Source organism: Protopterus annectens, chromosome 7.part1 (assembly GCF_019279795.1).
Source record: "Protopterus annectens isolate FY-2018-M chromosome 7.part1, PAN1.0, whole genome shotgun sequence".
NCBI classification, from domain to species: domain Eukaryota; kingdom Metazoa; phylum Chordata; order Ceratodontiformes; family Protopteridae; genus Protopterus; species Protopterus annectens.
Window position 1 is genome coordinate 511,814,152 of NC_056740.1, and position 26,456 is coordinate 511,840,607.

The 26,456-nt window shown below is 38.2% G+C and overlaps 1 protein-coding gene across 1 annotated transcript in view; it reads left to right on the top strand.

Annotated features, from left to right (window-relative positions):
* Positions 1–26,456, top strand: part of UNC13C (unc-13 homolog C) — a 4,920,764-nt gene that overhangs the window by 1,270,585 nt on the left and 3,623,723 nt on the right. The gene's annotated exons all lie outside the window — the stretch shown is intronic.

Below are 26,456 nucleotides of genomic sequence, written 5' to 3' on the forward strand. Positions count from 1 at the left end.
AACAGCAGCTATTTCACATAGGACCATGTTAGTGTGTCTCTGACAAGGTATGTTAAGGCTTCAGCAGATGTCTTACAGTGAGTGAATGATTTGTGATGTTATTACAGTTTGTATTGTAATTGATTTGGGTGTGGGAGTGATGTTGGTGGGTGTGCATAGCAGATGCAGATGTGTAGGAACTGCTTTTATACATAATCAATATGTGCGTGAGGGTTCCTTCCCTATTTGAACACCTATCCTTTAGTGGACTTATACTATGGTAATTGCAGGCTGATTCATTAAGGCACTGCTAATTGGTTCCTGTATAGCATACAGGTGATGTTAGTCCTTGAATCCTTTCGGCAATACATCGGAATGTAATAAAGTGTTGCTACATGAAAGCTGTGTATTTCTGTCATAGGTATTTGCAGTCACTGGAGTTGGGTTGGTGACTGAGACTCTTTGGCTAGGGTTGCCAGCTTTTCAAATGGCCATAGTGGGACATTTTTGGAACACACATCAGATTTTAAAGGCCAACACAAACCCATGGTCAGTACAAGGGCTAGAACTTTCCTTTGTTGCCTAAATATAAGCTTATTCTTGTAGCAGATTAATTGCTTATCCTGTTTCTTGTAACATGTAGGTATTTTAGATACAGAAAGAACTATTGTATGCAACTATTACATTACATATGGGACATAATTATGTCCTACAATCTCAGGACATTTTCCACATTTAATATATTTGGTCAGGACACAACCGTCCAAAGAGGGACTGTCCCTCACAAAGTGGGACAGGTGGTAACCCTATCATAGGCTCATGTCCATAGCACATATTTGTAATAGTGTATACGCATATACTCTCCATATCCTTTGTTCATAAAGTTTGGTCGTGGCCGAATGTGTCATTGCTATGGTCCATGTTATACTCATATATGAACACTTCAACCGCTGTATACGGGATACCTATGGAATCCTGAAACCACACAATTCCGACGCCCACAGTACCGGACCCAGACTTCCATACCCCACATTACTGACAGTGACAGTAACTCGCGAAAGTAACACAAACATGGAATACACACACATGCACACAGACACACTGCTACCCACCACATCCAAACAAACCATCCTACACTACGCATGAGCAGGTGGGCAAGCCCCCCTACACCCCCATGTGGGTGTCTGCACCCCCACACCCCCCCTACTTTAATATTCTTCCTCCTAAATCGCACAAACAGATGCACAAAGCAAACTCACACCCACACATTGCAGTCCCCCAGGAACACACACCACACTCAGAAACACACACTTACACACAGTAACCTACCCGAACCGCAACACCAGAAGCACTGACTAAATGTCCCTTAACATCGGGATTTCAAACCTCGCGCTTCTGGTGTTTTGGTACTGTGGTCTTTCGGACTGTAAGCCTCATGATTATGCCCGTCGATATGTCAAGCAGTCGGTATGTGGTAGGTATCCCATTTATATGTACCTCCATGGTTATGTAGATGTTGTTAACCTATCTATATATCTACATATATATGTATATCTCCATATATCTCCATATATATCTCTCTCTCCCTCTCTCTCTCTCTCTATATATATATATATATATATATATATATATATATATATATGTTGATTTATGTGTGTATATATATATATATATATATATATATATATATATATATATATATAGCATACACCTTTCATTGGGTACATGCCGGTTTGTCCTATTTCCACACATTCCTACCTTTTGTGTTTTAACCTGTCAGTATACACAACTACCATTGGTACATCTCAGGTAGCTTAGTGGTAGGTTATTGTGAAGATTGTGTACATGGTTGCTTGTTCTAATCCTGGCAGTGGTAATTTTACCTCTCAGAACAGGCACTGGTAGTGCAAGGGTGATTAATGCACATTTCAGCGGTTGTGTGTTCTAAATGTTTATTATTCTTTGGAATACTACCTATATATGCAAGCTGTGGTTAAGGTATACTATGTAACATGTAAATCATCTGAGAAGATTCCTGTCATGGGTACTCCCCATTATTTGGAACTACATCCCTGATTACATTATACGAACCCCCTCACTAACACTCCAGAGAATCCTTGCAGAGTGGGTGGGGAGCAGTGGCTACAGCCCAGGGATCCCACAATTGGCTCTGCTCCACAGAGGGACAGTTAGTTAATCAATGGGATGGCGACAGCAGGCACTTTTTGGCTATGCTTATGAGTGGCCTCAGGCAGTTAGGCATGTACCTACCTATGTATGTATGAACCTATACATACAGTATGGACACATGCTGATAGCTTAATTTACTGTTCAGGTATTGACTTACCTTGTGCCAATGGCAGTTGTGTGTACAATAGTTGAGGGCTACCTATGTAGGATGCACACAGTAGACCACCTATACATGACAATTTTCAGGTGGTCATGTGTGTGTGCCATCCATGTTTGCTGTGTGTGCAGGTGGAGAAGGGTGTCAGTCCATTAGTGCCTACACTGTCAGTGTGTGTGCTATACATTCCCTCTTTGCCAAGGCATGGACATACTGGGCATGCCTCCATCTGCCTACTGGGGCTGGCACAGGGTGTTCATGTTCTGAGCCCCTCTGTGCCTGCGGGGACCTTGGCAATGGTGGCAGGCTGTGAGGGCCTTCACCATTCTGTCCCTGCTGCAGCTGTTTCCACAGGATCATACTGTGTAGCATGGCACATGCTATGTAGATGTGGGCACACGCGCCTGGAGAGTACTGCAAGTCTCCACCAGAGATGTCCAAGCAACAGAACCGTGATTTCAGCATCCCAAATGCATCCTGTGATGATTCTGGTTTCTGCGTGTGCCTCATTATGGCATTCTTGCGTGTCTGTGTGTGCATTTCTGATGGGAGTCATCATCCACAGTTCCAGTGCATAGCCAGCATCCCCCACCAGGTGGCCATATGGGATGTCCTCCCTGGCAAATACCTGATGCAGCTGTGAGGCATGCCAGATGTGGGAGTTGTTATAGCTTCCTTGGCTGCCAGCACACACATCCATGATAATGCCCTGGGCATTGCACAGGACCTGGCAGTTGATGGAGGGGTACCCCTTGCGGTTTATTTAGCGCCTATCCTGCTCATCGGGTGGTATCTTGATGTGTATGTGCATGCAGTCTATTGCACCCAGTACCTCCGGGTTGTCTGCCACATGGTGGAAGAGATGCATATTGCTGGCCAACTCCTCCTGCATTTGGAGTAAGTATATGTGCTCATTGGCATGTAGTAACATGACATCCAGGAACTGGTAGAGTACCCTGGATGCTGATGCCTGTGAGATCCCCATGATATCCCCAGTTGGCCTTTGAAAGGTACCTGTGGCTAGTATTCTCAAGCTTACTCATGCCTTCGTTTCCACTGGGATGGGATCCCCTCTGTTATTTCTGGCTCTGAGGCATGGCCAGCACAGCTCAACAAGTTGCTGTATGGTGTCCCTGTCCACCCTGTAACGCTCTACTATCTCCAGATCATGTAGCCCCTGGTAGGTTACCCTGGGTCTGAACACTCTTCTCCTCCTCTGGTGCCTGAGATGGTTGTCAGCATCATCCTCCACACCACCGTCAGTCTCCAACACATGCTGGTGAATCAAAGCTATGGCAGCCCCTAACATGTGCATATTAAAAGTTCCCCATCTGTATACACAAATGGTGCAGAGTGTCTGGGAATACACAAGTGTGTGTGTGGGGCTTTCACACCTTATACTATTGTGCAATGGATGATGCTGGTGTAATTGGGTGTGTATGTGAATTTCCAGCTGCAGGGTATCTTAATTATGGGTTTTACAGCAGGTACTGCTATTGTGGGGCCTTTGGTGTTGACTTGCGCTTGGTTGCCATGATTCATCTATTGCCCTTTACTTCACTTTTCAACCCGATTCCCCTCCCATTGTCAGGCATGCATCCAGCTGCCTGCTTTCTTGTTTTGTACTTTCACAACCCAGGATTGTGTTGCAAAATGTGTTATGTAGCTGATCTACTGCAAGTTTGCTTTGTTCTGCAGTGACAGTTCTCTTTTCTTTGCAGTACGGCACCTCCCCTTTCCTGTTCTGCAGGTAGCTGCTAGCAGCCTTGTTAGCTGTTGTCAATGGCCCACTGTGAGTTCCTAGGTGTTAATTACTCATTTGTAATCAAATTACCATGCTGCAGCATTTCCTTATTGTCTTCCTGTATCCTTCCTGTTTCAGCTGTGGTGCGCGCCGTGCACAGCTGTTTACCGGGTTTCGAGCTTGTTTTCATCCACGTTCACATGCACTTTTGGTTACCTTGTGTGCTCTCAGCTAAGCAAAGCTATGGCTACTTCCACACCCCTATCCTGTGGCTTTGCTTAGCAACAGGCAACCTGGATTAGCAATGCTCCAATGTGCTTACAGCTATGGTGGCACACCACTCTCTTGATGTCATGTTTACCTCCAGGCCACACCTCGGTGTTGTACCACTACGCTGTGTGGTACATCCTTATGCTGGCGGGGAGTTTGCGATTCAGTATTACTTGACTCATTTGCATGGCATTGACTACTAATTCCTAGTTACCACGCAGAACACTGTCACAGACCCTTAGCAACCTTTGCGCCATGGTTGTGGTATAGCATGCATGCCATTGACTATTATGGGGAATTCACGAATTGTGTTACATTGCAGTTTTATGACATCTAAATATATTTTCATTGTGATCCCATTTGCGCACCGATGCACTGTAGTTTTACTTTGCGTTAGTGTGGCCATGACATTAAATGTTATTTTTTATGTGTTGTGCATGTTTTTTTATGCCATTGCTCTATATTCAGCCATTGGCATATATTAACATTATAATATGTAAGTTGGTCTGCTTTCATGGCTCCAATTTTATGTTTGAAAAAATGTAAACCTTTTTTTTTGGTTTACATTTCTTCATGCTTACGCTACGCCTGCACTACTTCATGAATCGCTATATACCTTCATTTGCATGCTACACTGCTGCACATGGGGTAATTAGCATACATGCTCTGGCAGCTGTGCAGGTCTGGCGTATGCTGGTAGTGCACGTGGAAACAGCGCATACCTGAATCGTTCGGCAGCCATATTTGGTGTTAGATCGCTGACGCTATTCCGGCACCTGGCGCAAGCTTCATGAATCCCGGGGATTAATGTACAAGGCACAACAGTGCTAACTTATGTACAACTGAACAGCAAAGGGCAGTATGGACAGTCAAAAGTTGTCCCATAAATGGTTTACCTTTATAAGGTCACGGATGGTTTGTGCGGCAGACAATTGAGCGAAAGTACACCTGCAAAAATCCAGAATGTCATGTCACAGATGTTCGAATGGCTGAAGTGCGACTGCAATGTGCCATTCAAATGAATAACATTTGTTTGACATCCGGATTCCAGGTAGTGTGTTTGGACGTAGTGCCACAAACTTTTTTGAAATTCGCTCATATGGGTCACTGTTATGGATGATCGCACAACCCATCCGTGACATTATGAAGGTAAACCCCTATAAATACCTGATAAGCTCTATGCATTGTATGACTAGTTCTTGCACCATTTTTAACACCTTTATTCAGCTATCCCTTGTGACATAGGCAAACATATTTATACAAAAGCAATCAAACCATATTAACAAGTTCACATTAAAAATATTATACATTACATAGTGTTATATATCATATAATCAAAGCAACATTACATAATTTGTTCAATTCCTGCCTTCTCTTAAAGTTCATTCTTCCACCAAAACATTTTTCTGCATGTAACATTCCCACAATTTCCATTTTTAATGTAATTTATTCCAACCCTTTTCTAAAGATCTTACTACCTGTATTTTTTTCTTTTTGAACAAGAAACATCTTGATTAAATTTATAGTGTACAATGTGGGAATTACTGTGGCTTCTCCTGTAAATAGGCTAGGTACAAAGTATTACTTTGCTGTGCCACATTACCTATAGCAGCTCTGTTTACACAAGCACAATGTATCTGCTAACCAGCCTAATGAAACAGCAGGACTGAGATGTGTTTTTTTTAAGTGTACATGGTGACATCTTGTTATATAGATAGGATAAATGCCCAGCAGTGTTTATGTGTGCTCCATTAACTTACTGAGCATGATGTATACTACAACAGATGTTGTTATCTGATGTACTGGCCATACAGCAGGTATGTGCTGCACCTACTGTTTGTACAGCCGCAACAAATGTTTTAGGTACAGGCCAGGTTTGTGTGCCATTAGGTTATGTACAGCAGTTAATTTAATCACAGCTTTTGAGACTAACACACTAAGTATACAGCTAAACTAGACTGTGTGCAGTTTTGCAAGACATTGTAGATGCCTAGAGTTTGTTTTATAAAGAAAATAAGAATGCAGCACATCTGTCTTGTACGCTGCCAGGTATGACAGCACATTTTTTAGCCACAACTGTGCATGCATGCACAGCTATGCTTAATGCTCATGCCTCATCAAGTCATGCAGCATAAAACATTTGCAATATAGAGCATGTAACCCTACACTAGGAGACAGGCATGTCATTCATACACAAGGTAAGTAATTCAGAAATATGCATACTGCAGTGTAGTCTTTACATATCCTTGTGTTCTGTAGCCTGTTCAGCATGTCCTTATAGCCCAGTATTCTAAACTGTACCCTGACGACAGTACAGATATCCTGCTCTGCAAGTGACCTCTTGAGTTTTATATTTGAGACTTTCCTTGTGATGTGTCTAATATGTGCAGTGGATGTACTTGTTTCCTGAGGGACTGTTAAACACAAAAGAAAATGAACTTTTATTTGATTAGATATATATCTCAGATCACAGCAGTTCTGCATTAAGGCACTGCACTAAATTAATGGGAAATAGCAACACCTTCTTTGCACCGTGGTAATTCACAGCACATCAGACCAAAAGAACAAGTGAACTTTTAAGAGTCAAAACAGAGGAATACAGTTCAACTAATAAAAGCTGCTTAAAAATGTGTGCAATACTAGACAAATGGCAACATTACTTGTTTAGAAGCATGTGTTACTTAATGATAGAAAGTATTTTTACTTCTCATGTAGCACCTGGGAGACTTTTTCAGATTATAGCAAAAATGATAAAAAATTGCATTAGCATAATTCCTATCATATAATACAATCACATGACTTATTTAAAATAACATGTAAAATTCAGAGCAATTACTGAACATCACTAATGGTTTGTGCAAACATTCAATAAAGTATTATACCATTAAAGGCATTTATTTTCTGCTGCTGGCCAATAGCTTGCTGATTTGTTGGTTGGTGATTCAGTACCTGTGTTTTCATGGTGATGATATCAGTTTGAAATGTGTTTTGAAAGAAAGCAATTTGAAACATTAAACATTTGTTATGAATTTTACGTGAATATTACATGCTCTTTTAAATAAGATTTGTTTTCGAATCACATGATAGTACTTGTTTATATATGCAGGCAAATGTATTTATTTATTTAATTACTTAGTTACTGTAGTCTTTTTCCCTTTGTTTCATGAAAGAAAAGGACTTAATGTAGTTAGACACATTTTTAATGCAAGAGGTATTGACATTCCTCTAGTATAATGGCCGTTTTAAACAACATTCATTGGTGTGGATTGCATTTTTCTGCTTGGACCACAGGAAGTTCTCTTTCTTTCATGTGCTGGCTTGTATTTCATGGTTATAGTGGTCAAATTAATTAGAAACCATTGTCATAGTAGGCAAGACAATGTGGATATTTTGGATGCATCAGTACATGAAATGTTTATTAGCTGAACACCAACCCACAGCAGCAGTTTCAACCTCCTCTACCAATGTTAATATTTCTGCTAATGTGAACTTTCATAATATTTGAAAAACATCATCTTCATTTATCCCTGCACATGGTGAGAAGGCAGTGCATTTTGTATATTTTTTTAAATTCTGATAATGCATTTGAATCAAATTTGATAAAAACTTAAAAAGTAGAAGCAGAACATTGCCTTTTTTTAAGTAAAGCTTGTGAGTCAACAGGGTGCTGAGGGGGATTTAAACAACAAAAGCTTCCACTGGTACATAATTTAGTGAGGATTTCCTAGACAGAGAGAATGAGGTCAATCTCAAGCTGGGTGTACTTACACTGGTATACTAGTTGGGCATTATGAGCGATGAACAGTAAATATAAAAAATAAATTGATTTTACAATTCATAAAATTAAGTTAATTGGTTCATAGGTAAGTATTAGGCTAGCTGCCCTTGTAGGACATTTTAAGCCTATCCATTTTCCCTGTTTGTACTCAAAATAACCAACTCCATTTGGTTATAAACTGCCCTTACCCATCCCACGGTTAATAATTATATATTACCCCTAATGAGAATAACTGGAATCATACCATAGATAATTTCAGATGACTCATTCATGGGATAAAGCTCCTAAATTTTCTGTTTCCCATCCATGAATCTAAGTAGCGCTTGAAAATGGACAGTGATGAGCTTTGTTTTATTTGGTTGGGAAGTCTGTTTCACAGCAGTGGTATCCCCTATGAAACATACCTGTCTCTCCAAACCATTCTGTTGATGTTGCAGAAGAGGTTTAGATATCTACACCAATTATTTATTTTGCCATTTGATTTGCTGATGTGTAGTAAATCCATCAGTAATGAGTCAGAGGATGTCTTGTATGGCAGACACAGGTGACCCCTTAGCAGTCTGTAGGATACAAAGGATAGCAATAGAGGTTTAAGTCAGTCCATGTAGGACATGTTTTTAGGCCTTGTATCCTTTTAATAAAGTAGCTCTGTGAACATTACAGTTGTTGCATTCATGAGGACATATGTTGGTTTTGGAAGCTAAGGAATTTGATTAAAATGTGGCAGTAATAAAAGATTAAAGAAAATTAAATTTGATTACAATGTAAAAATAAAAAATTGTCATTGTGATTATAATGGTTATTTAAAATGAATGATTCCACAATTAATAAGATTGTGAGGAGGAAACCAATCTGAATGAAGTTCCTGGACAAGATGTAACCAATGAGATGTGTATGAGTTCTTTGCTACAAGAAAGGGAGGGTGGCTTAATGGCTAAGGTGTTTGCCTTACAAACACAAGGTGCAAGGTTTGAGTCTCACAAGGGATAATTGGCTAGGCTTAAAATGCCTCACAAGAGCAGTTAGCTTAGTACTAAACTATGAACTATGAACCTATGAAAAACAAAACAAAAAAAAAAAACATCAGAATCCACAAGATAGATGAAGAAGCATTGGTTGTCAGAGAACTCAGGTGTTTCCTGATGGAAGAGGAAGGTAGTCAGAAGAGTTCTCGGGCAGAAGACATGCAAGTATGATGGGATTCATGGAAAAATCATTACAATTGCCTATGTTCACTGACAATAAGAAAACTGGTTAAAGACATTAGAAAATTGCATATTTTACACTTTAAAACCATTATTTTTTTTTCTTCAAGGATGATTTATGGTGACAACTTGAGGGTTAACTTTTATTTGTTCTCATAGGGACAACTTTGTATGGATTACTTCTGGATTGTAGAAATTAAGTGCAATTCAAATATGAAGTTTAACTATGAATATTATGACTAGTAATATAATAATTGCTTAACAGCAAGTAGTATGTTTAATACTCCTTTTCTGCCAGTGGTAGTACAACTTGAAAAATTATTTGAAAATATTATGAGGATATCTCTGATAATAGTATTATAGTTTAAGTAGAAGTTAAATACATGTGTTGTATTACTGAAAATTAGATAAAAATAGTAGAATTATAAAAGTTGATAATAGATTGCAATAGTTATCAATACTAAATGCTACAATTTAAAATGTATTAGAATTTGAAAAATGACAAGGGTCATTAAGAAGATAAACAATGAAATTTAAATGGCTTATAGACTTTATCATTTTTTTTTCAGCATAATCATTATGATAGTTGTTTGAGAATTTTATTCTTTAGAACAGCCAAAGGCAGAAAAAGTTTACCTAAACAAATCTCTCTATGGGAGGTAAAAGCAGTTACTGCCATCTTTATAGAGGAAGGATGACACTAGCAGTAGAGAATCCAAGGAAACGTTATTGAAGTAAAAGAACAAGTGACCTACAATACAAGATCACTGGTTCATTCACTTCTGTTACTTCAATGAATTTTCTACTGCTGGCATCATCCTTCCTCTAAGAAGAGAGTACTACTTTTAGAACTCATACCTACCATGAAGGAATTTGTTTGGGTAAACTATTTGAGGCTTTGTCTGTTTCCATCATTTCTTACAGTACCTTAAGACTTTAGGTAGGATTTACTGGATTTTCTTTTTCCTGACCTGAAAGTAGATTCTTCACTTTATAATTTTCTTTTTGAAGCTAGGATTGCCCAAGATTTGTTTAGTTATCTTGTAGTTTTTTATCTAAAGATAGGAGTTATTTGTTAATGCACAGTGTCTATTCCCAAACTAAGGACCCATGCTTAACACCAATGGTGGGTTCATCACTTTCCCACATTACCCTACAGCAACTTTTATTGGACATAAAATTAAAGTAGTGGTCACCAACGAAATATCTTACAGAAGAGATTATTTACATTTTTCTTGAAAATTAAATTATTTTATTATTAACACTATGTATTAATATAGTAATTATTATTATTATATTATTAACTAAGTATTAGCACTATGTACAGTTGATATTAAATCTTTGTTTCTTATAATTTCCTGTGAAATAGGGTTTGAGTTGTTCAACTCTATTCTGTTGCATTATGACAGAATGGACAGTGATGATATTACACTTTTAGATGAACTTTTGGAAGAAGTTCTTAAACATACGTATTTTTTTTTTCTGAATGATATTTATTAACCAAAATAGGTAGTTCTGGGTGTCAGTGTGGCTCCTAGCTATGCCAAGTGACTGCTGAGGTATTATGAAAAGAATGCTTTGCACAAGACAGGTTGGTTTAAAAATGCAAAATAATTCTAATTCTATAAACCAGTAAAGGAGAGAACTTGGCCTCAATAATATAAGTTTAGCACTCTCATTCTATTTAATTTAATATAAAATAGAACTTCTTCAGAATATAAAAACATAAAAAAACTTCCACTTTAAAAATAGTGCTTCAAAGTCACATGACATTCTTTCACCCAGTCATTACATTCAATTTCCTGACTATCTTACATCCAACAAAATGTTAAAAAGTATTGAAAACACGTTATCACTACAAAACTAAAAAGTTAATTTACTATCAGAGAATAATCAAAATAGTTAATACTTTTTGAGTAGCCTAAAAGCATTTTATATTTACACTGTCATTAACTCATTACATCTGAGTGATGCTTCCAGGTGCATCTGCAGTTAACTCCTACTGATGCCTCTAGGTATCAAATATTGCTTGTTCATACTTGCTTCAATAATTTTAAAACCATGCTATGCACAAAGTTTTAAAATATTTCATCTTAAAGCTTACATAATGGCAAACTCAACTGCATTAATATTTGACCTCTGTCTAGTGCAGTTAAAGAGATAGTAACTGTTGTTTTTATGATATTAGCTTATATCAATATTATTTTCACATTTTTCTAAATACCTTAGCTTATATCAATATTATTTTCACATTTTTCTAAATATCTCAACAACCAAATAACACAGACAGAACTCCATAACCTCTCAGTTAGATTAACAAAATGCTGCTGATAGTATGTGTGTAACTTGAGTGGTTGCTGAGATATTGTAAGCTGTTTACAACATATTTCAAACATAATAGTGATTGTGTTTACTGTGACTTATAAAATTCAGCTTAAGACCTAAACCCTAAAGAATACTACCAGTATAAAAATAGTTTGTGCTGGTTTACCATTTATACTTCTTTCATAAACCCTATGGTTCCAGATATATGAACATTTGTTTGAAATATGAGTACATAATTTGATTCTTTCAAAAGGCTTAGGGTCTGCCCATTGGAAGTTACAGTGCAAACTTCAACAATTACTCAGACTATTACAGTTCATCAAGGCAAAATTCTTTTAGTCATGATTGAATTAAGATGTTTCCACAAAAATGTATTGTCTATGAAAAAAATACTTCTCAAAGAATGTCAGCATGGCTAAGACATACGTGCATCAAGAGACTTTGATGAGTGGGGCAATAACCCATTTTTAACCCTATTACCCTGCCTCCAGCTCTGCGCTAGCCCAATAGGATGCCCACACACCAGCCCATTCACCCAATAAAATACACAGGTCATGACTGGTCAGCTGCTGTTGCAGTGTATTTGTCTATGACATAATGATATCTAAACAGATACTGTACTCATGTAAACAAACAGGGTCAACATTGTTCACCCTCTGTACCAATTACATTGAAATGTGTGCATTTGTTGTCGCCCTCTAACTTGTCTTCTTTCACTCTTGTCCCACTTTATTTCTTTCTTTTTACTTTGTACTGTGTATTATGCTCTTTCCACCTGTTAGATGTGCACACCCAGTGTTTTCCTACAATCATGCTGATATCGAACCCCAATCCATCTCCATCGTCTAATATACATTCACCCTGCGTTGAATTCTTCATGGTTCATGTTTTGCAGTCCATTCTTACCACAGCCAGTGTTAAACATTTCATGCTATTCTACATAGTATTCTGTGCAAAGTGATTCGGTTGTTGATACAATAATAAAAAGGAGTTGGCCATGTCTTTCCATATTTTATTCTTATCTAGTTTGCTACTGTAATGTCATGGTTTTCCTTTCTGCCCATTAAAAACATTTGCAGTATCCTTGTCTTGAAGAGAATAATTCAAAAATGTTTTTAGAGAAATGTATTGCCTTTTCATGTCATAAATGTGTATAATTTCTTACCAAAACATAACTTTCAGCGAACATCTTTATAAGGAATTGTTTAAGGGATTGTCCTATTTATTTCAGAATTATATGGTATGATTTTATTGCTTTGTCTTGCACAATATTTGGAAATGTTTTGTTTCACAAGCATAAGGAAAATGTTCACTTACTCACTCACACTAAACATTTGTTTTGTAAAGCACAGCATTTTTGAAATGCTTTAATGTAAACGTGAGAACAGAAACAAATCATACTGTGAAATGTAATGCCAACCACACCCTTGTGGAACTGCATCATGTCCTGTACTAATAAAACATGGCCACTGTTATTGAATGTTTTTGAGTGACATTCCTGCTTTTGAAATGCAGTATGAATATCATAACTTTTTCAGTATAGTACTTTGGTATGGTAAAATAAATACACAGAATGTACATCACTTTTCTATCTAGAGTAAATATATATAAATATTTGTTTTTCTCTAGCTATTCTCATTTACATTGTATAAACCATTGACACCATTTATTTAGTTAGGTAATTTTTAATTTTACTATATATTGTACTTCTATTTTCATTTTTCATTATGAATTTTTATTGTCTCATTTTGTATTTATTTGCAACTTTTTTTTCACTTTGCCTCCACTGTAAAAGGGCATGTTTTCTGCCCAGATGGACTATCCTTGCAAACAAGTGCAGATAAATAAATTGTCAGTAGACTTAATAGCACATAATTATGCTTCATGCTTTACTCGATTCAGTCACAAATCCATATATTTTTCTTAGACTTGTGTTATTTGGAATAGTGAGAGCTATTCTATCACCTGGGATGCACACGTGGTTCTTCTGCTTATTGGTACAGATTTGTACATTTTTGAAAAGAGGTACAGATGCTTGGCCTGCCCAGCACGTCTGACTTTGATAAGAAATGAAACTGGACTGAGATTGAAATGTTTAATATTTTTTTTTAAATTTTCTGTAATTTTATAGCTGTGTTAATACATTAAATGTGAAAGAAGCAAGACACTGCAAATAAGTTTCTGAAGTCAGCACAATCAATCCGTGTAACATAAGTGGTACATTCTGATTACTTAATAAGATAATTATTTAACAAATGCCAGTAAAAATACAAGCTACTTTATTTTTTTATGTCAGTTGTCGAATATATCTATCTTTTCATGTTCTGCTTTTAACATTACATTAATGCCATGCTGTCACTGAATAAAGCTTTCCACTAAATAACTGAGAGATTCTTCAACACTTTTGCCATTTTTAAATGGCACTGGTACTGTAATGCTGAATCTGTATGAGGTCTGCTTCATATGTCCTGCACAGGATTATTGTATACCTAATAGAAGTGCCATGTGCTAATGCACATTTTATTCATGAAGGTTCCATAATTGCGATGTCTTGACGATAGTGCCGACATTGTGGATTATCTTGATGAAAGAAGGTGCCATAACTGTGAGATGGGAAAGTATGAACATTTGCTAATGATGCTAGAAAGTGTGAAAACATTTTGTATTAGCAAAGAAAATCAGAGTCATTATAGAGATGCAGTCAAACATATAGCAAGAAAGTGTACTGTTGTGTGGGGGTACATTTCAGTTGTTATCTGAAATTCATCTTCAGCAGAAAAGTGACTAATTAACACTATTTTTTTTGCAGTTTCTCAAGTAGAATAACAGAACACTTAGTTGCAGTAGATGGTATAAAGTAGCCTATGAGAAAGCAAATAATAAAGTGCAAAAACTAAAATGTTTCAGGAAAACTAACATATTTCTAATAGATTGTCAGGGCTTAATCTAGTATGCAGAACATAAGCTAAGCATTTTATTTACATTATAACTAACATGGTTTGGTTAGTAAGCTGCACTTTCACAGAGTATTCAGAAGTGACAGATCTGCTTTTTTCTACAAATTTAAAATGGCACCGTAAATATTATGAAAAAAAGACAGTGCATACAATAAATCATCTATTGATAAGCATGTGAAGTGAAAACATCCAGGAGATTAAGTTGAAGAGTAATGGATCCCTTAGGACATTGTAAACCGCAATGTGGCTACACTTTCAAAATAAAATGTAGAACGAAAAAGCTGCTTGATTCCTTAAAGTTAAAGATTGTTTGATTACTACTTGTCTCAAAGACTTTGATGAGTCGTTACCAGTTTGTAGAGTCTTACAGCACTGTTTGTTATTCATGGATCTGAATATTTTCATGAACTGCTTCCTTTAAATCTTATTTTGGCTAATGACATCCATTTGGTAGACTATTTTGGGGGCTTTAATTTGTTAACAGGGGGCAACTTCTGTCAATATCTTACCTCGGAAGGCATTTTGAGGCCAAGACATTTCTGTTTTGGCACATCTGTTGTATTTAATGAATGCAGCATATTTTGATTATATGCTGTACATTTTTGAGCTCTTATGTCCTTACTGCTTTTGATACTACAATAGCTCCTATCAGTAGCTTGTATTTAGCAACTCATAAGCTGACTGTGGTTGCTTTTATCTTCTTTCATAGGGAGCTGTTTATTTGCAAATAAAATTGCATTTTCCTGCTTTTCAGTTCATAATTCTTGGATAACACTATGAGATCATACTCTGTGAATTACTTAGTTAATTAAGCCCTATAACATTGTTTATGATGCCTGCATAATCGGACTTTTCTGCTTTGGCCTTCACTGAAAAAACACACTGTTCATTAGGACTATTACTGTAAATAAATGCCAATAAATAAATAATCTTGAAACTGAACTTGAAATCCATCACATTGGTGGTGTTTCTAAATTGTTTCTTTCAACACCCTTTAATACAGTAAGCCAAAATGTGCATACTTTTTATAGGTTCATAGGTGTTTACTAAGATAACGACCACATTGACCTTTTTAAGCCTAGCCATGCATCCCAAATATCTGACAAGTTCTGATTCCTTGATAAGTGCAAGCAGGGGTTTGGGAGATTAACCATTTACATGTTATATGTGTCCTTTAGAGACACAGGTGCCAAACCAGGGATGAATTTCCAGTTTCCCATCTAATTGTCCAAGTTGCACTTGAATTGGGTTAGGGAGGAACTCTGCTTCACATGGATGGGGAGCCTGTTCCATAGATGCAGCATTCTCTGGGATACATACCTATCTCTCCAACAGGACCTATTTATATCACAGGCAAGGATTAAGTCTTTAGAGTGGATAATTCTGGTGCTGTATGTTTTGTGGATATGCAGGAAGTCCATCAGAGTGGGTCTGGCAATGCCCTGTATGCCAGGCATAGATCTCCCCACAAAAGCCTGTAGGAGCACAATGCAGGGATAGGGCCTTGAGGTGGCCTGCATAGCACATTTTACTTGCACCCTGTATTCTTTTGGTGAGGAGCCTCTGTTGAAATTAAAATTTTTGGATATGCCTGGTTAGGTGCATACCATAAGGGGCATTGCACTCAAGGGTAGGTCTGAAGAATGCCGAATATAGTAGAACAATGACTTCCTTGGACTGAGATACCATACCTTTGTTTATAAGTTATGCAATATAGAATGATTTCCTTACCACTGCAGATACATGATGGTCAAAGGCTAGATTACTATCTATGTGTGTCCCTAAGCCCTTGACTACTGGGTCAGCTCTAAGGGGTGTGTTGTCAGTAGGATAGTTACCAGGGATGGATGACGTCCCAAAGGATAATATTAGGCATTTCTTGGCATTTAGTTTTAGTCCATGGCTCTGACACCAGTTGTTTGTCTGTATCAGCCCCTCCTGCAGAACATTTGTGTCGGTGTGAGATTCAATGACAGGTCCTAATTTGCAATCATCTGCAAATTTAGTCAGCCAGAGACCACTGAGATTGGTCTTGACTTCTGAGAAGCAAATTCCAAAAAGAAATGGTCCACGGACTGATCCCTGAGGGACTCCACTTGTGACTGGCCTCTTTGTCGAGGTGGACTCCCCTATTCTTACTTCCTGGGTCCTGTGTGTGAGCCATTTGGCTATCCACTAGGTGACATACGGGTTTGTACCTAACTTCCTGAGTTTGTCAACATTGGCCAAGTTGGGAATTGTATCAAATGCCTTGGCCAGATCAAGGTAGGCAGTGTGAACAATCTTTCCCTCATCCATTGCTTTGGTGACCTTTTCAAAGAAGTCCAACAGGCTGAGTACGCATGATCTGCCCTTGACGAAAGCAAACTGGGTTGAGTCCAGTATCTGGAAGAGTACTATATCTCTATTGATCATTTCCATAATAATTCTTTCCATGGCTTTACATATAAGACTAGTGAGACTTATGGGTCTGTAGTTTTCAGGGTCTGTAAATGGCACACCTTTGTACAGGGGGGGATGACTGTTGCCTTTTTCCATTCATGAGGCACAAAACCTGTCTGGAAGCTACAGTTAAATAGTAATTCCAGAAGGCCTGATATGTTATGTTCCATGCTATTTAGAAGTCATTCTGGGATATTGTCTGGGCCCAAATTTATAGCACAAATTGTTTTAGTCAAGGTCTAGGTCATCGTTAGATATCATTTAACATATTTTGGACTTTTTCATAGTTTATTATTTATATTTTTTGGGTAGTGGTATGAACTAATAACATGCTATATTCTTTTCGTTGTACTGAATTTGTTAGCTATTCACCGTTATTACCACACCCACATTTTTTTTTATTTGTAAAGTGCATAGGAGTTTAGCACTTAAAAAATTCAGATGAAAGTATTTGTGGTTATTTATATAGTTTTAATTTCTTATAATAAATGTTTCTCAAAAAATGTACTAGTTATTCTTCCTAAAGCACTCTGGCAGTCTTTCATATGTTCCAGCCACCCACTGAACATGAAAGAGCAAATGGTGGAGGTGTATCTGTCTACATAAAGGATAAGCATACCTGAAAGCTGGTCAAACAATATGACATGCTTGAGCTACTCCGTGTCCAACTCACCATGGGAAAAATCCTTTACCATATTCTTGTTAGCTACAGGTTCTCCACCACGAACCAGGAAATCCTTCATCACACCTGAAGTTACTACAGTCACTTACGATCCAGCCTAATGCCATACTCATGGGTGACTTTAACTATTCCCTCCATTATTTAGGAGGCATACATGACCACTAACATGCAGACCCAAAAATATATTGTCTTTATAAATCCAACTGTCCTTGAGCAGTTAGTCTGTACTCCTACTAGGGGAACAAATTTGGGATAGTACTGCACGTCCCCACACCCATGTGATGCCCTCACTGGTAAAATCAGATCACAAAGTGGTCTTCCTTGAAATAAAGGTAAAGCTAGCTCCCCTACTTAAACCCAAACACTTTAAGAACTTCAATAAGATAAATTACCTCTATTAAGGGATGGTACAGCTAGTTTTGAGGCTCCCCAAATCCAGAAAAAAACAGAAACCTATGCAGAGGCGTACACAAAAGCCCTGTATGACCATTTAAACAACTGCACAGAAACAGCAGTACCAGAGTGAAAAAAAACCCCAGATCAAACCAAAAAAACGCAAGCAACTGTGATGAACCCCTGGTACTGCAACAAAAGAAAGATAATCCTGTTGAGAAGTAAAAAGAAATGTGCACAACAGAGCAGAAAGTCCCTCATTAGTCTAAACAAGTGAATTGGGGAACTAGTCAAGTCTTTAAAAGCAGAATTTGAGATAAAAATAGTGCCCAAAGCTAAGGATAACCATTACGGCATGTTTCAGTTATATCTGCAGTCTTAAGGCCAGTACCCAGCAATGTGCGGAATTAGTTGTACATGGCATCACCTATACTAAGCAAGAAGATATAGCAAATATGCTGGCTGGCACATTCAGCTCAAATTTCACCTCCCCATTACCCCCAGTTTTCCCCCCAAGAAATACCTTCCACCACTCCACTGCCGATTATCAGCAAAGAACAGGTTGCCACTGCACTTTGTAAAGCTAAAAACACAGCTTAAAGGGGCCTGATTATATACCAGACTGCCACTTTAATAGCTTAAATGAGGACATTTCAGGCGAATTAGGATCTCTGTTTAAGCACAGCCTCTGGAATGGCTTTGTGCCGATAGAATGGAGGACAGCAACACTCATCCATCTGCATAAAGGGGTAACATCTACAGACCCAGAAAATTACAGATTCATAATTTTGACTTGTCTTATTTGTAAGTCTGTGGAAAGAATAATTATGGACTTGATAAATAATGGCATAGGAAACCTCCAAGCAGTAGAACTGACCCAATTTGATTTAGTCAAGGGAAGCTCATGCCTACTAAATCTTCTGGCTTTATTTGAGAAAGTCATTAAAGCCATGGATTGGAGTAAAACATTACATAGTACCTACCTCAACCTGACCAAGTTATTTGACTCAATCCTCCACTCAGGCATTACAAATAAACTCACAAACTGGACATAAATCCCTTCATCACCAGAAGAATAGCCAAATGGCTCACACACGGGACACGTGGTTAACATGGGAGAATCCAGATCCAGCAAGTGGCCAGTTACTAGTGCTGTCTCACAGGGATCAGTGCTGGGACCATTCCTATTCAGAATATACATTTCTGAAGTCAAGGCTAATGTGGAAGGCCTCTGGTTGACAAAATGTGCTGACAACTGCAAGCTGGGGGCAGTCATTGAATCCCCAAATTATGTAGATATCTTTCAGGATGGTCTAGATTGGACTAGTAATTGATACCATCATCATAGCCCAAAACTAAATTCAAAAAATGTATTATCATACCCTTTGGGAAGTTAAATGCACCTGCAAATTACAACATCAATATCACACTGCTAAGAGTAAACTCAGAGTTGAGAAATCTGGATACACAGATAGATAGCAGCCTGAACATTGTCTGCCATGTGTCCACAGTGATGAGGAAGTCCTTCTATGAGGCACAACTTATAACTAAGGTATGGCATCCAGATCCAAGGAAATTATAGTCCCACTGTACTCAGCCCTCATTATACCAATAATTGAGTACAGTGTGTCATTTGGCATGTACTTGACTAGGCACTTAGCAGCTAGAGTGACCTCAGAGGCTCCTACACAAAGAAAATACAGGTGTAAATGACATGTCCTGTGCAGATAGACTAAAAGCTCTATCCCTTTACTCTGTCTCCTACCAGCTATTAAGGGGAGACCTATGCCTGACCTACAAGGTGCTCACAAATGCAGCCCTGATGGAGCTGCTACACATCCTTAGGTCAAACAGCACTAGGGTCACCCAATCTATAGATCTAAACTTAGTGACTCAAGCAAAACATGCTGGAGAGACAGATATGTGTCTCAGGGATTACCCCTTCGTTGGATCAGTTTTAAAAGTCACATTAAGCAGAGCTTTTCCCTGGCCCTCTTCAAACACAATTTGGATAAATGGATGGGGGATCACAAATTCAGACCTGGGGTAGTGCTTATGTCCCTTATGGACAGGGTCAATCTGTAAGATATTCAAAGCATAGGCATAAATCTATGCCATCCTCTTGCCCCTAGGACATTCTGCCTACAACTGCATTTCCCATCTTGATAGTGCCTTTACATTTTTGTAAGCTCTCTTTCACCTGCAATTTAACTACCAAGACAGTAGGATTTGCGATCCAAAAAGCCACACCCCATGTTCGTAGTACTTCCTACCAAGTTACTAACATTTTTCTTCTTTTAAATAGCTGTGTTAAAATGTCATTCACCAGTTTAAAATACTTTCCACTGAATGGAGTATGTGGGCCTGCTTCATTATCTCCTTCTGTTATCTAAGTAAGTACATGAACACTAATATGTTCTTATATTCTGCCGTTGTCCTGTATATTTCACACATGAAAAACCCTCTATTTTCAGATCTTTTGCTATGTGAAATTACAATTTTAGCAGGTCCAACACAGAAATATTCAACACTATTTCCTCTATCTTTTCTGATTTTCCCACTGAGGTGCATGTTCTGCTACTGGGATATGTCTTGATAATCTATCATTGTGTTGCTCCACTCCATCTGTTTTTCTAAATCATTTAGTCTTTTCCTGACGTCTTCCAGCTCTGGTTTCAGGACACAACTCCCATGCTCTAAGCACTGTACTTTTCTTTCAGAATTATTAGCCCTGCTTGTTGCTGGTTGTAGGTATACTTTACTGTTCTCTCATCCACACTCACACAGGACAGTTTTTGTAATATAATTCAGAGCCACCCTACTTGGGATTCAGCTCTAAATGTACTCATCTGATCTAAGATGTATTTGGGCATGATTTCAACTGCTATATTCATTTTCTCTTGTTGAGAACTTGTTTTTTCTTAGACTTCCATGGGACCTGGCTTTGTGCTTTCATGTTGTGCCAGCAGATTGCATAATCTCACCAGCACATTCTACTTCAGACTGATTTTTTAGGAAAAAATATTCATGCAGAGAGACATGTAACTTTACTGCAGGACACTACTGAAATTATTCACAATGAATTAAAAACGTATAATAGGTTCATAGGTTCATAGTAGATTATTTGGTTTATGAACCCTTAAAAGCTTAGCCAGTACAACCCACATTTACACAATTTATGGCCCCTAGGGACACCAGGATACCATGGATTTGTGCTTATGCCTTGAATATCTTGTAGACTGTCACTTTCCCTAAGAGACTTAGGTGCTACCCAGGTGTGAATTTGTGATTCCCCATCCATTAATCTAAACTGCGTTTGAAGAGGGCCAGGGGAAAGGATGTGCTTAATTTGAAATTAAAGCATGCTCTAAAGAAGGGGTGATCTCTGAGACACATATCTGTCTTAACAGCATTTTTTGTTTGAGTCACTGACTAAGTTTAGATCCCTAGATTGGGTGACCCTCATGCTGTTTGACCTGCAGATGTGTAGCAGCTCCATCAGGGCTAAATTTGTGAGTGTCTTATAGGTCAGGCATAGGTCACCCCTTAATAGGCTGTAGAAAACAGATTAAAGGGTTAGGGCTTTTAGTCTAACTGTATAGGATTTGTTTACTTTATGGGGAACCTCTGATGTCACTCCAGGTGCTGTAAGTGCCTAGTCAAGTAGATGCTAAATGGCACATTGCACTCAATTATTGGACTAATAAGGGCTGAGTATACTAGGAGTATAATTTGCTTGGATTTGGATTCCATTTCTTTAGTTATGAGTTGTACCACCTAGAAGGACCTCTTCACCACTGTGGACATATGACAGTCAAAGTTCAAGCTACTATCTATATGTGACCCTAGATCTGTCAACTCTGACTCTACTCTTAGGGGTGTGCTATTGATGCTGTAATTTGCAGGAGTATTCAATTTCCCAAAGGGTATGATAATGCATTTTTTCACATTTAGTTTTAGGCCATGGTTCTGGCAGCAATCATTTGTCTGATTTAAACCATCCTGAAGGATATCTGCATCACTGGGAGATTACGTTATTTCCCCCAGCTTGCAGTTGTCAGCAAACTTTGTTATCCAGAGGCCTTACACATTAACCTTAACTTCAGAGAAATACATTCTGAACAGGAGTGGTCCCAGCTCTGATCCCTGTGAGACACCACTAGTAAACACCACTAATAACTGACCTTTTGCTGGATCAGGATTCACCCACTTTAACTACATGTGCTCTGTCCATGAGCCAATTGGCTATCCATCTGGTGATGTTGGGATTTATGTCCAGTTTTGTGAGTTTATTTATAATACCTGAGTGAGGAATTGTGTTAAATGCTATGGCCAGGTTAAGGTAGGCATTACGTAAAAGTATTGTTCTTAAAATGTTTTATAATAATTTGGAGCTTTTCTCCCTGGGCCTGCACTGAAAATGAACCTCTACTCAGTCAGACTTTCCCAGTAATCAAATGTCAATAATTAAATAAATAAATACATGAATAAATAAATAAATAAATGCATGTACTGTTTTACTCATGTCCATAGAATGACTTTCTCATACTCCACAAATGCTACTCCAATTGCTCCAGTGGCACAGGCTAAGCTATTGGGAATAACCATAGACTCCCACCTAAAATTTGATAGTCATCTGAACTTAACTATTAAAAAAGTACATGCCAAACTGGGGTCACTCTACCGTATCAAACCATTTCTTACCAACAACACAAGATCAGCCATTGCTCGCTCCCAACTTCTATCCACCCTACTCTATGCATCTCCCATTCTGACTAATCTCAACAAAACTGAACTAAGCAAAATGGGAGCTTGCTATAACAGAATTGCCCGTTTTGCTGCAAATTGCTCATATAGAACTCATCACTGTACTGCTTTGAGACAGCTCCACTGGCTTGAACTTCCCAACCTCCTAACCTACAATCAGCTCTGCCTCTGTCATTCTATCTATTACCTCCCCAATAAGTGTCCTGCCCTCAAAAACCTAGTACAACATCACTCAGCCAAAAGGCCTCTTAGAACATCAAGCAAACTACTACTAGAAGTCACCAACAGCTACAATAGCTTTGGAGATGCACTATATAGTAGTTCGGTGGCTAAAAAATGGAACTCTGTCCCTACTAGCATTCAAAACACATCATCCAAAGCCTCCTTTAAAGACCTCATCAGGCAACATCTCAAGCAAAGTTGGCAGTGCCATGATTGCTCCCAGGCTAGTGAAAGTGGATAACATATGCATACTAAATCTAGAGCAATTGATAATAGTTTTTCAATCTTACTCACAAACACTGGCTAATCTACAATGTATGTACTGTACCTGTGTACTATGTATGTATTCTACCTACATTCCAAAGTTCAGCTGTACACCACAAATCTATTACTTACCTTTATTTTTAAAATTAATATCTTTTTTGATTGTTCTCTCCACTGTAACTGTTTGTGCCGCATACCACTGTAAAAACATGTCTCTTGTAATTTGTGTGTATACTGATTATGTCTAAATAACTAAATGTGTCTGTAATTTTTCTTTGTGGAGCTTTTCTCCCCGGGCCTCTGCTGAAAAAGGGCCTTTTCGGCTCAGTCAGACACCCCCGGTTAACAAATGTAAAATAAAATAAAATAAATAAAATAAATCCAGCAGATCTAGTAGGCATGACTTGCCCTTGATAAAGCCAAATTAGAAAAAAAAAATTTTTTTTCAGGAAGTCAATCTCCATTGCAAAACCTGCTTGAAAAGATTGACCCTGCACTATTTAATTTACTTGTACCAACATAGTCACTTAGCAGTGGAGAAAATGGGAAAAAAGACTACCAAATGTGCACTGTCATCTTGCACAATCCAACACACTGCAGCTGATATTAAAAGTGAATGTAAACAATGAAGTAAACAATGTCAGCGGTATAATCCTGAAAGTTCTGCTATACGTAAATAATGGCATTATAATATACAGACATACTGTAGAAGTGGTGCCAAAAATAAATATCACTGATGTTTGAAAGATTTGAAAGTGCATCTGGCCAAATTATAAGGAAGAAAATAGGTTAATCACGGTAAAGTAGGGAAAAGGGAAAGCACCGATAGAAGAGTTTTTCCCAAATAATGACAGCTGGAGAGTAGATAATGAACGAGGACACTATCAACGAAAACCTGAGAAGGATCAAAGGGAAAGTCCTAGGACACCTGGAGACGGGAGCAGCTCCACCGTTACAATACTACGGAGGGTGAATACATTATGGATGGTGATCATCCCTCATGCTGTATATAACCAGATTTCTTCCCATAAATCCAGAAGATAAAATCAAGAAGGAAATTCAGAACTGGATGCAAAAAATAAAAAGCCCAGATCGTTCAGAAAAAAAAAAGACTGAGAAGTGCCATGCATACCCGCATACGTTGTGACTTTCAATATAAAGTTCTGATAACAACCAAGGGAAAGGTAATGGATTCAGTGCGAAGAGGCAACACTGTGTGAGACTTGTAGAAATCTTGGAGAAATTCTGGGAAGTGAACAAAAAATCCAATAGAGAAACATGAGATGGTGAGAAGGGGGCATAAAGAGATTCTTTGCTTAAAGGCTTGAGTAGGAATAGGTTCATAGGTTCATAGGTAGGTACTAGGCTATCGGCCCAAGGGCCTACATAAGCCTAGCCAGCCAGGTACCATAGCTTACACCACCCAAGAAAGTTATTTTCCTGTGCCACTGTCCAGCAGAGACACAGAAGTAATCCCCAGGGTGTATTTCCTTTTTTCCCATCCACTCAAGATTTTTCTTGAAGAGTGCTAATGAAGAACTTTGCTTCACATAGATGGATAGCTTGTTCCAGAGTATAGGAAGTCTCTGGGACAGGAATCTATCCCTCCAGTGTGTTCTGTTTATTGTGGTGACAAGGTTTAGGTCCCTAGAGCATGTAGCTTGGAGGGATTGCGATTTCTTTAGGTGTAGCATGTCCAACAGCTCTGGGTTTGACATAGCTTTATATGTTAGGTAGAGATCACCTTGGAGTAGGCGATATGCTACGGAGTAAAGCTGGTGTTATTTGAGGCGGTCAGTGTAGGGCATTTGTTTGAGGCTAGTAATCCCCTTTGTGAGGTACTTCTGTGGCCTTTCCAGCTGCTGCAGATGTCTTGTGAGGTACATTCCAAAAGGGGCGTTGTACTCTATAATGGGTCTAATGAGTGACGAGTAGAGGGGAACAATGCCGTCTTTTTTCCTGGATGAGAACCCTTTTATGATGAGGTGTGACATGTAGAAGGACTTCCTGACTACTGTGGCGATGTGACTATCAAAGGAAAGACTACTGTCCACCTGGGTCCCAAGGTCTCTTATCACGCATAAATGGAGTGCAGAAGCATGTCAAAATATGGCAGAACAATGAAATCCAGTCTGAGAGTGGTCTTATGATAGAGCAATAAGGAGGGTGCCAAGCCTTCAAAACTTTAGAATACCTATGCAGACAAACAACGCTAGAATGTAGACATCACAACTTCTCAAGTCTGCCTCCACTTCAGACACTCATCCCCTTTTATCATATTCACACATCGTTTAAATTGCATCTCATTAAACTAAACCACTATAAGTGCTAACCCTCAGGCCATATCACCTATCAGTGCCTAGTCCCTACAAGATAACACCTTCCACCTCTTTGAATAACCTGTTTTTTATATATGTGTCTGTTAATTCCCTCCATATTTCACTACCATCCTTCAACACCTTTCCCCAATAAATTCCGCCTGCCCCACTTTTTTGCACAATTTTTTTATATGATTTCTAACCTTCTGATACTATTGCTGTATGACTTATACTTAGTCTAAACATATGTAAACTATCTCCTCATTGTATAAACTGAAATTCCATATATAGACCTAGTCTGTTGTTTGCACTCATGAATTTGCTGAATTGCTAATTTGTTTTTTTTTCCATATTCCCTACCTGGTTCTCCTGGACTGGGCCTGCAATTGTTCATCTCTGATCAACGCTGTACTCCAGTAAACAAATATAAACAAACACATCAACTAATTAATTATTACTTAATTTGATAGATAGTTTAGCTTATTTTTTAGGATATTGTCAATACTGAAATATCTAGTTAATTTTAACAAGGCCGGTGGTAAGACAGACCCCCACCCCCTGCAGAGGAGCGTGAGAGAGCCTTGCCCTTTATTAAACATGTTCTTTTTCACATTTTGACTAAAATATTTGGCAAAATTGTTGGTGTAACTAAGGAAATGATTTGTTTGAACTAGTGAATTATCTTTGAAAGGAAATGATACTATGTTTTATGAAATTCAGTTTAAACCATTATCTGTTTTATTTATTTTATATATTTATTTAT